At 40.0% G+C, this 13,513-nt stretch overlaps 1 protein-coding gene across 2 annotated transcripts in view; it reads left to right on the top strand.

The window, feature by feature from the left end:
* Nucleotides 1–1,510: 1,510 nt before the first annotated feature.
* LOC139458134 (uncharacterized) overlaps nucleotides 1,511–13,513 on the top strand; it is a 104,181-nt gene continuing 92,178 nt past the window's right edge. For both annotated transcript variants that reach the window (XM_071239445.1, XM_071239446.1), the window contains exon 1: nucleotides 1,511–1,926. The gene's annotated coding sequence lies outside the window, so the exon portion shown is untranslated. The remainder of the gene's footprint in view (nucleotides 1,927–13,513) is intronic.

Genomic DNA, 13,513 nt, shown 5'->3' on the forward strand with positions numbered 1-13,513 from the left:
TTTCAGTTTCTAACAAAGCTATGCACACAATCGCACAAGTAGACGCAGTGCGTCACCATAGGACCTACCTTTACATGGTGTTACTTGCGCTCACAGGGTTTAGTTTAGAACATAGCTGTACAAAGAATACACTGGGCGTCAGTCTTAACCATAGCTGTACACATAGCTGTACATGTACATCAAGGGTGTGTCAGTGAGTGAATGAGTTGGGTTTGAGTTGAATCGCGGCGCCTTAGACGACTGGCCACCCGTGACCCCCAAATGTGTCAGTATAGAACACACTTGTAAATAAATAAGTATAGAACTTGACCAGAGAAATCCGCGAATGATATTAAATACACAATATATAATGAACGAAGAAACAACACACATGCATATCGTTTCCAATAATATGGCAAAGGAATATTTTGAAGCTACTAACTGTGAACAGTCATGTCTCAGTCCCGCGTTCACAGATCCAGGTCGACAGACAGCTTTTCGATATTTCACTCATGACGCGTCAGCTTCACTGAGTTAATGTCATGTTGACATGGTGTCTAAGGACATGTTTCGCATGAGAGGGCGAACACAATAAAATAAATTCTATAACATGACTGTTCCCCCGAGCTGAGTTACAATATGCACGCGGGCTGGGCCAGTCGTTACTGTTGAGTGTGTGGTGGATTGTGCTCGAAGCCTGTGAAACATGTTGAATAAAGGTTGTACCTGTATGTTGCACAATTACTAAGAGCTGTTTCAGATGTGTTCAGGAAATTGAATAGTATTAGCAAAACATAAGTGAATATAATAACCCATGTTATAATACATGCCAGTGAAATATCCATGTTAATAAAATAAGCACTGAGAGTGAATTGATTTGATATAGTTGAATTGAAATAAATAGATAGGGTAATGAAATAGCGCATACTATTTAATTGATTGTTGAAGTATATTTAAAATCAAAATGGTAACTGTTCTAAAGACCACATTACAAAAGAAATGGATATTTATTTCATAATATTTAGATTAACCCAAGGAATTGAATAATATGTTTCGACATCAATTGCACTATTATGACCTCACATTTTGAACATTATGCTTTGCTCAGATTATGTCTTCCACTAGGAGCATGTATTTTATACTGTTTAATACAATCAGCATTAATTTTACCAGAACAATTTACACTGTTCCTTTGCTGGCCTAGTTTTGCAGTTGAAGTAGGATGTCCTTATTTTGACAATTTGTACAAATTACATTTCCCTTTATTCAATAAGAAAAAGAACTGAAATCAAATCAGGTCATGCGTATGAATACAAAGTCATGTAAATAGTCATCGTCAAGTGCAACTATAATATCAACATTTTAGCAATTCCAATGGAGAAAACACCCGAACACTCTTTTTTCCCACAACAAATCTACTTTAATGAACTTCCTGCGAAACTGCAAAACTGCGGTAATGTTTCGAAAACAATAACAAAACAAGTTTAATCGTTCGTTGACAAGGCCAAGGTCACAACGTCACATGACCGCAGGAAGAGGGATTCCCCCGATGACAGTCAAAGTTTTCAAACTTGTTATCACTGGAGATTCATGTCTGATGACATGTCAGTGCTATGGTTTAGAAAATTTACATTTATCACAGTATTGGTGATTGTTCCGGCAAAGAGAGAGCTGAATGTGCGAGACTGGCTAGCTGTCACATTGAAAGTTTGGGATGGAGCAAAGACGGTCGACGGTTGGCAAGTCGGAACACAGAGCAGTGATTGTCAATCAATTTACTGATGTGTTTGTGCTCCTTTTCAGCAAATATAACGCTACGTAGTCCAATATGTGTCGTGTTGTGCCACCAAAGTGTATTCAAAATGGACTCGGGAGTTTCGAGACCTAATTCCCCGGATTTCCATAATGTGTCCATGTCGTTCTGACTGAGGGACTGCGTACGCACAGGTAAGTTTCCGAGACTTTCGTGTTTTAGAATTTTTTGTTTGGTTTTCAGTACCTCCCTGACGTGTGTAAACTCTATATCGTGCATAATTGATTTCCCGTAAAACTTTGTTTTGAGGTGCCTGTCTATAGTGGCAATCATTCCCCTCAAACTTGTGGGCTCATAATCGGACCCGTCACCCTTTTTGAAGTTCATAAAGAATTTGCATAAAAGTTTACAAAGTTCATGGGCAGGAATAGCTTCAAGTTGTCTGAAGTCATTCTGCTCGTGCATGAATCTCGAGATAATTTTCATGTCATACGCGGTCTTCCTGGGAGTGTTTACATTCTGATTTGTTGCAATGAAACTCGCAATTTCGGAATCGTCACAGTAGGTTGGCAGAACAGGTATTTCATCCCCCTTTAAAAGGCACAGGCACAATATAAAAAAGTCATCTTTGAATAGATCATTAAGATCGAACAAACTGTTGTCATTATCAACAAAGGTGGGTGGGGGTAACATGGCCGAAACTGTCTCCGGAATTCGTTGCGTTCGATAGCGAGGTACCTGTTTCATGGAACGTTAACATGCTGTATGTCCCTAAAGATTGAACAACCGATAGCACCCACCCCTTCAGCTGACCATCAATTTTGACACAATCGTTTACTTTTATAGCTTCGGTTGCCATTGTGATTGGATCATTCACTTGACGATAGATTCATCGTCTGCTTAATGTACTTTAATTTTCATGTCGTTTATTATTTCTCATCCGTATATTTAGAACATATTACTTTTTCGATTTCATGATAATTTATCTGAAGAACAAGTATTTGAAATACGCCCCGGTGAAATTCACTATTGTAACGTTAGAAAACGCGTTTGAATATATAGCCAAAGTGAACCGCCCCATTTTTTAAAAATATAGTGCTGAAATTATGCATCCATGGTTGTTTACATAAACCCCCGCACTTGCTGGAACCACCATCTAATCATTATTTAGATAATGTTATGCAATAGTTTTGAGGAAGTAAACCGAATATCTATTTACAGAGCTTACTAAAAGTAGTTGTGTTAGGCGACCTCATTTATATGTTTATCGGAGGGTGCTACCAGGTTTATCCTACTGGATTATCGCACAGATAACCAGGTTGCACTCGTCACAAACACGTACAAAGGCACGTCAATTGCTCACTAAAAATAACCACGCGAACACGCATTTAAAGCGGAAATATCCTCCACGTGTCTTCCATTAAACGTTTTATTACTCATCCGTGAAGAGATCACCCGTTTAATAAACATACAGCGATATTACACATTGTATAATAACATTACGTGCACACGAAACTATTTTTGGCCGGCCACATGATACATCACATGACCAAACAATATGGCTACTGTCAAAATGTACCGCCAACATGTCTTACACGTTGATTATTTTAAGAATGACATTATATAATAAAGAGATTATCACCCTCGTGTGTTTTCTAATCGTCAATATCATATATTGGGAATAAAAACTAAATACATGTATTACACATGCCAATACAATCATCTGATGGGGCGGTCGGGTAGCCTAGTGGTTAATGAGTTCGCTCGTCACGCCGGAGACCCAGGTTCAATTCCCGATATGGGTACAAAGTGTTTTGATGACAGTCAACTCGAATCTGAGCCGTTTTTATTTTATGTTATTGAAAACCTAACAAGTAATACTTGTATGAACATTTGGAAAGTGCTGATCATAATGATCCATTGTTATTTTCATTCAAGCAATTTTTAAGTGATAGGTTTTAGGAATTATGATTATTAATCGTTGATATAATGTGGCAATATAACCAATTATTATTCATTGTGTGATACTAATATAGTTAACAACATAAAACACATGCATTTAATAAAAGTGACAAAAGCCTTGTATGATTCCGACTATATCATAAGCATTTGTTTATGACTCACTATCAAATAGAGATTTATATCTGATGTACTAGGAAAGTATAACTGTAAGCATTCATGGTGTCAATAACACACAGGATCTTCCCTCTGGTACAATACCCATCGCTACATGTCGAAAACCTGTTGACAAGTGCCCTCGATCATCCTGTAGAAATACTTCCTTGTCCGCAAATCTATCGATACCAGATTTTGGCTTAAACGCATGTAGTCACTATCGGTAGTGTGAAACTGTCGACCCAACATTTTGAACGTATACGGAGTTTGGAACTACATTGCCTTGAACGTCAAGCTTCCATAATTCCATGGATACCTACATATTTCTTACTGCAACTAATTAATACTGAAACATATGTGACGAACTATCGTTAGCAATTCCTGAGCTGTTTAATGCCCACATCTTATAGTGGCTCAATGATATAAGAATGAATAACCTTATTGAGAAATAAATACGAAGTTCTATGTTTGTGAATAAGTTTTGAAACGTAACTTACATACATACTTACTTCTTGGCGTCGTTTGGGAAATGTCCTGGTCCACATGACATTTATATAATTGATTTTAGAGATGTTGCTGTTGTTGTAGCTATGAACATGACTAACTTCGATTCATTGACCATCAGGCTTGTTTCATCTCTTAGAGCACCACGGAGAAGCTTAAGGTACTAGTGTTTACATGTTATTGGGTTATTTTTCCAATTGATGTTGAATTTAATAATGGTAGGGGCATGTTCTTAATAACATATTCTTTGAACAGCGAATGTATCTGTAAATTAGTTGCTACATAATCATCCTCTTTTTCAAATTTGGAGGGTGGCTTTATATTTTCTATTTTCGATTCAAGTTGAAGATGGTATGAACAATAGATGACTGAAATAACACAACGGGAGTTGTCGGACGAGTCCAGTTCCCCACAAGCAAACTTGTTGAACAGCCATAGACTCTTGCAAAGGACAGGCATACCAGTCTTTTAATGGTTTGCATCTCGTATTTTCAAAAATAGCAAGCACCATCTTGGCAGCTGACACTAAGCATACACCGAGAGTCGGTTGCAGACAGAGCTTACCGGTTCTACCGGGTTGGCTTCAGTGCTAGGCACGACCCTTCAACAAGCATGGCCGTCTCATCAAAAGGGCTCGCGTCGAGCGCAGAGTCCACCTACACCCTCCTGGAGGCATCAATGATGACTACATCTTCATGCCTTCCAAGCCAATCCTGCGATGTCATTGACGCTGGGTCAGCTTAGCACTGTACCACTACCTACCAGGTAGCACAGTTTATGTACGCACAGCGTACAGCGGATCAGGGGACAGTTCACTCAGACTCTGCTCAAACAGGACTGTCAGGTTCTTCAACCAAGTGGATCGACTGGGTCTGTGCTTCAACATACACGTTGTCGTCATGTACTGGCACACGCCCAGACAGAGTGTCCCTCACAGTGTGGAAGCTTCACCCAGAGAATTTCATCTCGTATGTCAGAGCCTATGTCTACCCTACATAAACCTATTTGCCACACGCCCAAAACTGCCAGATCCGATAATCCTGAACCGGATCCGCAGGTATGGGCGGTCGTTGCGCTAAGCATCCCTTGGGAGGGGTTAAGAGCGAACGCTTTCCCAACCTAGTACTTCTTCCCAAGATGGTGCAAAGATGAGGACAGTCAGGAGCCTCGCTCTGATCTTGATCGCGTCTTGGGGTTTCGTGGACCTAAGAAACCTTCAGGAAGCGATCCACAACCTCTACCAGACTGGCAAAACTTACTTAAGTTCGGAAATGCTAGAAAAATGCGTTTCGCCTTGGATATAATTTTTCACAGACAGTTTGATTGAAACATCGAGTAACTACCGATCAAGCTACCTGTGGTTTGAAGTATTTCAGTCACAAGGAGTCCTATCGACAAGTTTACAGAAGACAAATTTGAACGAAAACAGGAAGTTTACATTTGTTTTAAGTCCAATGTTGGCAGTCTGAATCGGACTTTAGAAATATGCGCACTTTACTCCATTATAGTGATAACATGTAGTCTTCATAAAGTATCTAATCCATACACAAAAATCATTTTGAGAAAATTCTAGATGTGCATCTTCTAGAATGACAAAATGACGCTGTTGGTTAAAATTGTTCCCATGATGCATGTTACGTTACACTTGGATAGCCATAACCATGGTACACGATATGGAGTCTGTACTGGGAAATGAAGTTCTTAACACTTTAGCAAAATAGAGGGAAACCTTTATATAATTTAGATTTACCGAACTGCCCAACATATTGGGTTTTCAATTCATACCATCCTGTTCATGTGACATTGAATAAGATGAAATGCAAAGTTATGTGTTTTACAAAATCTGAAACAATTTCGGTTTACAACAGATAAAAGACTCATGTAAGTGTTCAAATGGTTTGATTTGCCATAATGACTTCAGAAAATGCGTGATTTCATTAAAAAAAACATGAACATGCCAAACTGTCAATTTACAAATCAATAGCGTGTGTGTCCACCTCTGGTTGCGATGCAAGCAACACATCTTCGTCTCATGGAATGGACCAGGCGTCGCACAAAGTCCTGTGGGATATCTGTCCATATCTGCTGGAGCATGTTTCGAAGTTCCTGGAGTGTCTGTGGAACACTTGGTTGATGTCGAAGGCGCCGATCCAACTCATACAACATGTGCTCGATTGGCGAGAGACCAGGGGAGCGAGCCGGCCAGGGGATGACACTTACGTTGTTTTGTTGAAGAGAATCCTGAACGAGTCGGACAATATGAGGCCGGGCGTTGTCATATTGAAAGGTTAATACCTGGGCCATGACGACGCAAAAACGGTAGAACAACAGGGCCGATGATCTCGTAGCGGTAGTGCTGTCCATTGAGATTTCCCTCTACCACTATCAAACGGGTCCTCTGTCTTGCTGTAATCCCACCCCATACCATAACGTTGCCGCCCCAGAACCGATCTTCTTCCATGACACAATGATTAATGTAACGTTCACCTCGACGTCGGTATACTCGAATCCGTCCATTGCTGGAGGCCCGTCAGTGAATAGAACTTGTCCCCACTTCATGGTCGTCCAGCGTAGACGCTGTCTGCACCACTGTAGACGTGCTTGGCGGTGGTTTCCTGTCACAATGGGACGTCTGGCGGGTCTTCTGGCGACAATCCCTGCACATCTGAGGCGGCGACGTACGGTTTGTGAAGATATTCGTCGAAGACCAGGGATGCTTCTTGTAGTTACTGTTGCTGGCTGGAATCGTTTTCGTAGGTGTGTTGTTCGAATCCAGTTGTCTTGTCGATTATTGGTTAGGCGTGACCTTCCACTCCGAGGATGGTCTCTGACTGCATTCGTCTGTTGCGAACGTTGCCATAAACACCAAATGGTGTTTCTGTGGACGTTAAATTGTCTTGCAACATCACGTTGACTCGATCTTGCTTGAAACATACCAATGGCTAGCAAACGCTCATTTTCGGACAGGCGTGGCATTTCGTAAAGTTGAATAATTGCGTATGTTTGTTTGTTTTTCTGAGTGGTTGTTGTCAGCACCATGGTAAACAATTCATATGGAATCCCGTTAATGCACATGTTTTTATACTGGCAGTGAAATGGAATGCATGCTTTTCTGTAGCAGTTATGTTTTTGTGACTTGATTCCATACATGTACTACAGTATTGAAAAACCAAACTTTACTTGTTTGAATAATACACTAAAATATTGGTGTCACAGGAACGTTTGTTGTTGAGTATATTAGAGCAATCATGGAAGGATGTTTTGGAGGTCCGACACGGATATTGCTAGCCATTTTTTTAGCAATGTGGCACTTGAAGACGTTGAAGGCGTTCTTAGCTTTGACCCTCTGGTAGTAGCCCAGCAGGTTACCAACCTCAACGTAAATAATGAACTCTTTCCGTCCGAACCCAGTCTTACCTGTCCCGCACAGTGCTGACTATGACATGGCCGATAGGTGGACTTTTTAAGCTTTCAGCTTTGGCTTGGAAACACAGTACACACAAATTTTAGCTTACGATAATTTTTAATTTACTGTTTGTTTACTTGGACTTAAACTCAATTCTCATGTTCTCTCTGAAATAAGATTGAACAAGATCTGCCGTCCAGCGTTCTGTGATTTTCGCCGTACGGTTTCCTTGATAACTTGTCGTTTGAAGGGTTTATTATTAACCTCATCGAAGTTAACAAAATTATTATCAACAAAGTCATCCTTTGCACACAAAGGACCCTTAATGTCAAGGAAGCCCCTTCCACAACAGGTATAGTCAAAAACACCATCAGGAGTTGCATCAGGATGTGGATACTCACAGCTTAGAAATAAACCACATTTGTCAACACTGAAGTTATGATGATGCGCAGAAGATATTTTCTCATAGGTGTCCATTGCTGTTACCCCATGGCTGCATGTCCATCTCAGGGCTGGATTAGTAAACATGCCTCAGTCGGGTAACAGACATGGCGAAGTAAACTCATAGAAGGGTCAAACAATGATGTACGACTTGCACTCCTAGGGAACCTCCCTGGTTCCTTGTTGCTGCTTCAACTTCTGTAACCCCCTCTTCGGTGACGCTCAGCTGATCTAAACATTCCGTCAGTGTTCTAAAATTTCATCATGGAATGCCAACCATAGTTTCACCAAACAGCTCTGACATCACATGTGGAAACTGTAGTGGTAGTGTTGGGTGGTGTCTATAACAAGTTTCTCTTAACCCCAGATAACATTGGCTAATCCATTCAAAACCAAGGAAAAGGAAACTTACCATAGCGAATTATCCCGTGTCCGATATTGAACTAAATGAACTAAATGAACTCCGTGAATGCGGACAGCTTGGCTTCAAGTCTCCAGATACCTAATGAATCAAAATATCAACAAACTACTGTCATCTTTTAGGCTGTGTCCACTCAAAAATCGTGTTTGACAGGTCCTCCTAAAATCCCACGTGCACATACGTCCTATCAGTCACACTTGTCTCAAATCACACACGTTGTTCGGAACTTAAAACATTAATTTCACTCTTGACATGTTTTCCGTAATCACACTTATGGAGTGGGTTATTCCTAAAACATCTCGGGGATTTTTTGAATACAACTTCTATTTAGATTATAACATATCAACGTTTCTCGATTACATTGTATTTTAACACAATGTATTGACATGTATTATCAAATGAGGGTCGAACACGCAACCTTCGTATCTGTAGCCAAGTGAGTGTACCACCACGCTACAGAGGCGCTGATAAATCACAATGCTTTTAAGAATACCCTTTTCTACAAGTATTTGCAATATTTACAAATGTGTTTGTGACAGACCAAGATAGGTTATACTTATAAAGAGACAACACAAATATGAAGAAGTTTCACTCTTTCGATTCAATAACTCTATGTTGTACTGGAATATTAGAATTAGTAAATTGTAAAATTAGTTAAGTGAACATGTAACTTGAACTTGGTGAATTTGCTCAGGTCATTCATATTTTTCATGATATTCATGGCTCATGTCAAAAGAACATTATTAAGGTCTATGTCAGCTCACCTGAGTTTGGTTTGTTTACCAAATGATATTTTCGTCTAGCCATCTATAAATAGGGCTTTGTCGGACATTGCTCAGGGGTATACATTTAAGACAGCCTTGTTGGGTGAGCCCAATAACTGTCAGGCCTCGGTTTGGGGAATTAGCTATTGGGAGCTAGCCTTGAAACAAGAGAGAAGAGAGCTGTGAGGTCCTTAGGGTTTATTCAAGCAAGTGTCTATCATTCAAGTTACATCAATTTATATATAATAGTGAAATGCAATGATAATAATATGCTAACACATTGTCTATCTAATAAAGGCATAAAAATAAAGGCAATGTATTTAATATTGGAGTATGTACGGTAACATTATACAACAGATGCAGTATTTACTAGAATAATAACGGTAATGCTAAATAACATTTCTTAACAGATAAATTGTGTAGTCGTAAGGTTTTAATAGAGCATGTACGGTAGACTGCACAAACTGCTTAGATGAGGAACATGACATTTACTTATGAAAAGACAGTAAACATTAATATTTGTAGTTTCAGTAATAATTATCACAACATAATAATTTCGGCAAATACAGAAAGTAAATACTTGATCCAATTAAAGATACGAATGTACGCGGTAGAAGATATAGCTCGGTTTTAGTTAGAGTAATTATTAGTTTTAGTAGTGATTACTTTGGTGACTACGGTAATGAATCACGGCGGCTATGTTGCTATTGACTACGCGCATTTCCTACATATATACGGAGCTAGACGATAACAGCTACTGGAGTGAATACGGTGATTGTTTACTTGAACGGTGCACGTTTGAATGTACGTTATTATGAAGTATAAAAGATGACTTTTACAGTATTTAAATGACTACGGGAATGAAATTGTGGTATAGGCTGTGTTCTAGCGTATGCAACTATATGAGGGACAGGACTCTTTACAATATATTCAAATACTTACTTAATGAGGATAAAACCTAAGAAATATGGAATGCGTTGTTATAGCCTATTCTGTCAGCGCACACGGGAGGTAAAGCTGTACATATAACCTTTGATCGGTGGACTGTCGGAAAATATTGAATAACCGACCTACGTATAGAATAAATCTTGCTTGAAACAGTTGTGTTAACTCTAGGAACCGTTTTGTGACTAAGCTACATGTATGCTACGCTACTGCAGGTAAATATAAACTGTATATGCACTGGCATTTTGAACAGATGATGTTAGACATAGAAGGGGATAATAATCATGGATGTCGAAATATAGGAGAGATCTATTGATGTCGTATATTAATGACATAAACTGGAGGAGCCCACGACGCATTACACTTCAAACAACACTGGAAAGTGCCTGAGTATTAAACGGTAAATAATATATAATGAACAGTCATTTAGAACTTGTACACAGTAGATTGGGCGTTATAATATGGCAGAACTGATTCAACTTAACTATAACATTTTCTAGACAATAATAATAACGAAATAAGAAGTTTAGTCATAAAATAGAAATATTTAAATGTTTCTTACCTTGAAACAAGAGAGAAGAGAGCTGTGAGGTCCTTAGGGTTTATTCAAGCAAGTGTGCTGAGGACCAGTTGGTAACAAAACATTATCAACAGAAGAAGGGCCGGGGCGGACGAACTCGCCGACTTTATCTATGATTACGTAATTTACTGTTCGCGTGAATGAGCTTGCCGAGGAGCAGCCGTCATGGTCGACCAGTGGCGATAAAAACGAGAAATACTGGTCTAGCGACTTTCGAATTTTAGAATTTCCTAGTTTAAGTTTATTTTGTTAAAAATATAAAAAGTGTATTGAAATATATGCACTGTAACAATACCCCTGTGCGTCGTGGAGCTTTTTGTCCTCAAAAGCCAACAAAAAAAAAAGGATTAAAATGAAGCGAATATACAAAGATAATCAGAATACAATGATACAATAGATTACGTTGGACATGAACAAATGTGTGCATGAAGATAGTTTGATCAGTTGAAAACATAAGGCACACTATTTCCATTACAAAGATTCTGGAACATACCTACATATTAAACTACAAGAAAAAATGACAATTTGAAGTAATGAACAAGCATTTCTGTGAAAAGGAAACCGGTTAACAAGAACATACATAATATGAGGAAAGGTTGTTGTGTGATGAGGGGTTTTTTAGCGTTCCCCAACAATTTGCCCTTACACTGTCAAACATTTCACATCACGCTAGGTCTACGATTTGAAAGTATCCGTGGTGAAATATTAGGATATAGGTGGCAAAGGGGTGCTTAAAGAGTTTGTGAATGTGCGGGAAGTGAGGCGCCAGAAGGCGGTTGGATGTACCAACAGGAAGGACACAGAGTGAGTGGAAGAATTGGAACTGTGGCACACTCAAGTCTTGGAGAAGAGAGTTGAGATTTTGAGACAAAGATGAGAAATGCTGCCCAAGGAACAGCCAAGATTCCAAACAGAATGGAAACATTGTAGTCTGTTAAGGTGGTGATGACAACGAGAGATTAACGGTAGTTGATGTGTAAGTATCATATTTAGGGATTGAAGGCAAAGCAAGTTCACTCAGGCCAGGAGGCACAAATATCAGCCAAATTCAAGGATAGTGTCTCCCCACGATGGACCAAAGACAAAAAGAAACCAAAGTACAAGTCAGATGTGATGACCATTGATGCAGGAAAGTTGTGGCCACAACATTTCACTGCGTAGCACTTATAAAACACGAGGCAATTTGATAACCTGTAGGGGGTGGTCAGAGCTCACCTACCTTGACAAATGATGACTTGTTGCCAGGAGGAATAGCATGGAAGGTCACAACCTATGAATTTGCAAAATATCTGTGTTTCAGTTTCCGTCTGTGACCAGATCCTGTTCTGAATGTATGATAATCACTTATCATTTCCGCACTAAGGTTGGAAGCAGGTTCCCAGGTGCGTTGGGGGTAACCTTCGCATTCAATTAGGTAGTGAGTTACTCCTGACTTCTTTTTAGCTTTGTGTATGCGTTTTACTGCATGAAGTTGATCATCTGGTTGGGCAGATGATGTGGAATAGTGTCAGAGTTATCAGACGAGTGAGGTAGCATAATGGGATGCTCTGCGGAAGTGTGCTGTGTTGTGGTAGGATTGTCAGGATCGGAGGATGTTGACTGAGTTGGAGTTGATTGATGCTGAGCTGTTTGTAAGGCTTCTCTACGAGGATTGTCGGGCTGGGAGGCCATCGACTGAGTGGGTGTTGCTAGATGCTGAGCTGGTTGTGCAGGTTGTCTTCGAGGGGTTGGAGGTGTATAAGTTTTAAGTCTGTTGGCATGAATGAAGGATTTATGTTCTTTGTTTGTGTTAGTGTTCAGTAGTTTGAATGTATGGTTTAGACCGATGCGAATGATTCTGTAAGGTCCTATCCATTTCTTTGACAGTTTGGGGGAAAGGCCAGTTTTGACAGTTGGATCAGTCATGAGAACCTGATCACCCACTGCAAATGAAGGTTCCTTTGCTCTGATATTCTGAAGATTCTTGCTTTTATCCTGAGCAGCAGACATGTTGTCCTTTGCAAGGGATTTTGCCACATTCAGATTTTTCAAGAGATCTTGAAGATGACCCTGTGCATCTTTGCCGAGGGTAGATTTGGGCAGCAAGGTTGTGTCAAAAGGAAGATTCATTTCCTTTCCAAACATGAGGTAGTGTGGTGTATACCCTGTAGATTGACATCATTATACATGGAATGAGTTTGGCCCAATTGGTCTGATCAGGGTCAGCATATGTTCGGAGAGCCTGCTCTATGACACTGTTCCTCCTTTAACACATCCCATTAGTCTGGCGGTGGTAGGATGAAGTGTAGTAGTGCTTGATATCGAGGAGTTCACAGAGAGCATTTACTAGCTTGGAAGTGAACTGCCTACCTCTGTCAGTAAGAAGTGTACGGGGAGCACCAAACCGTGAGAAGACCTCAGAGAACAGGATTGATGCAACCTCAGAGGCTTCTTGAGTGTGCATAGGGAAACCTTCTGTCCAGCGTGAGAAGGAATCAACTGCAAGGAGAACATACTTAAAACCTTCCTTAGTCTCAGGCAATGGCCCGAGGATGTCAACATGGAGGCGAGAGAATGTGTCCTCAATAGGCATGGGCACCATTGGTGCTGGCTTGGCATTTGTCCT

Source organism: Haliotis cracherodii, unplaced genomic scaffold (assembly GCF_022045235.1).
Source record: "Haliotis cracherodii isolate W230 unplaced genomic scaffold, xgHalCrac1.p SCAF_12, whole genome shotgun sequence".
In the NCBI taxonomy this organism is placed as follows: Eukaryota; Metazoa; Mollusca; class Gastropoda; order Lepetellida; family Haliotidae; genus Haliotis; species Haliotis cracherodii.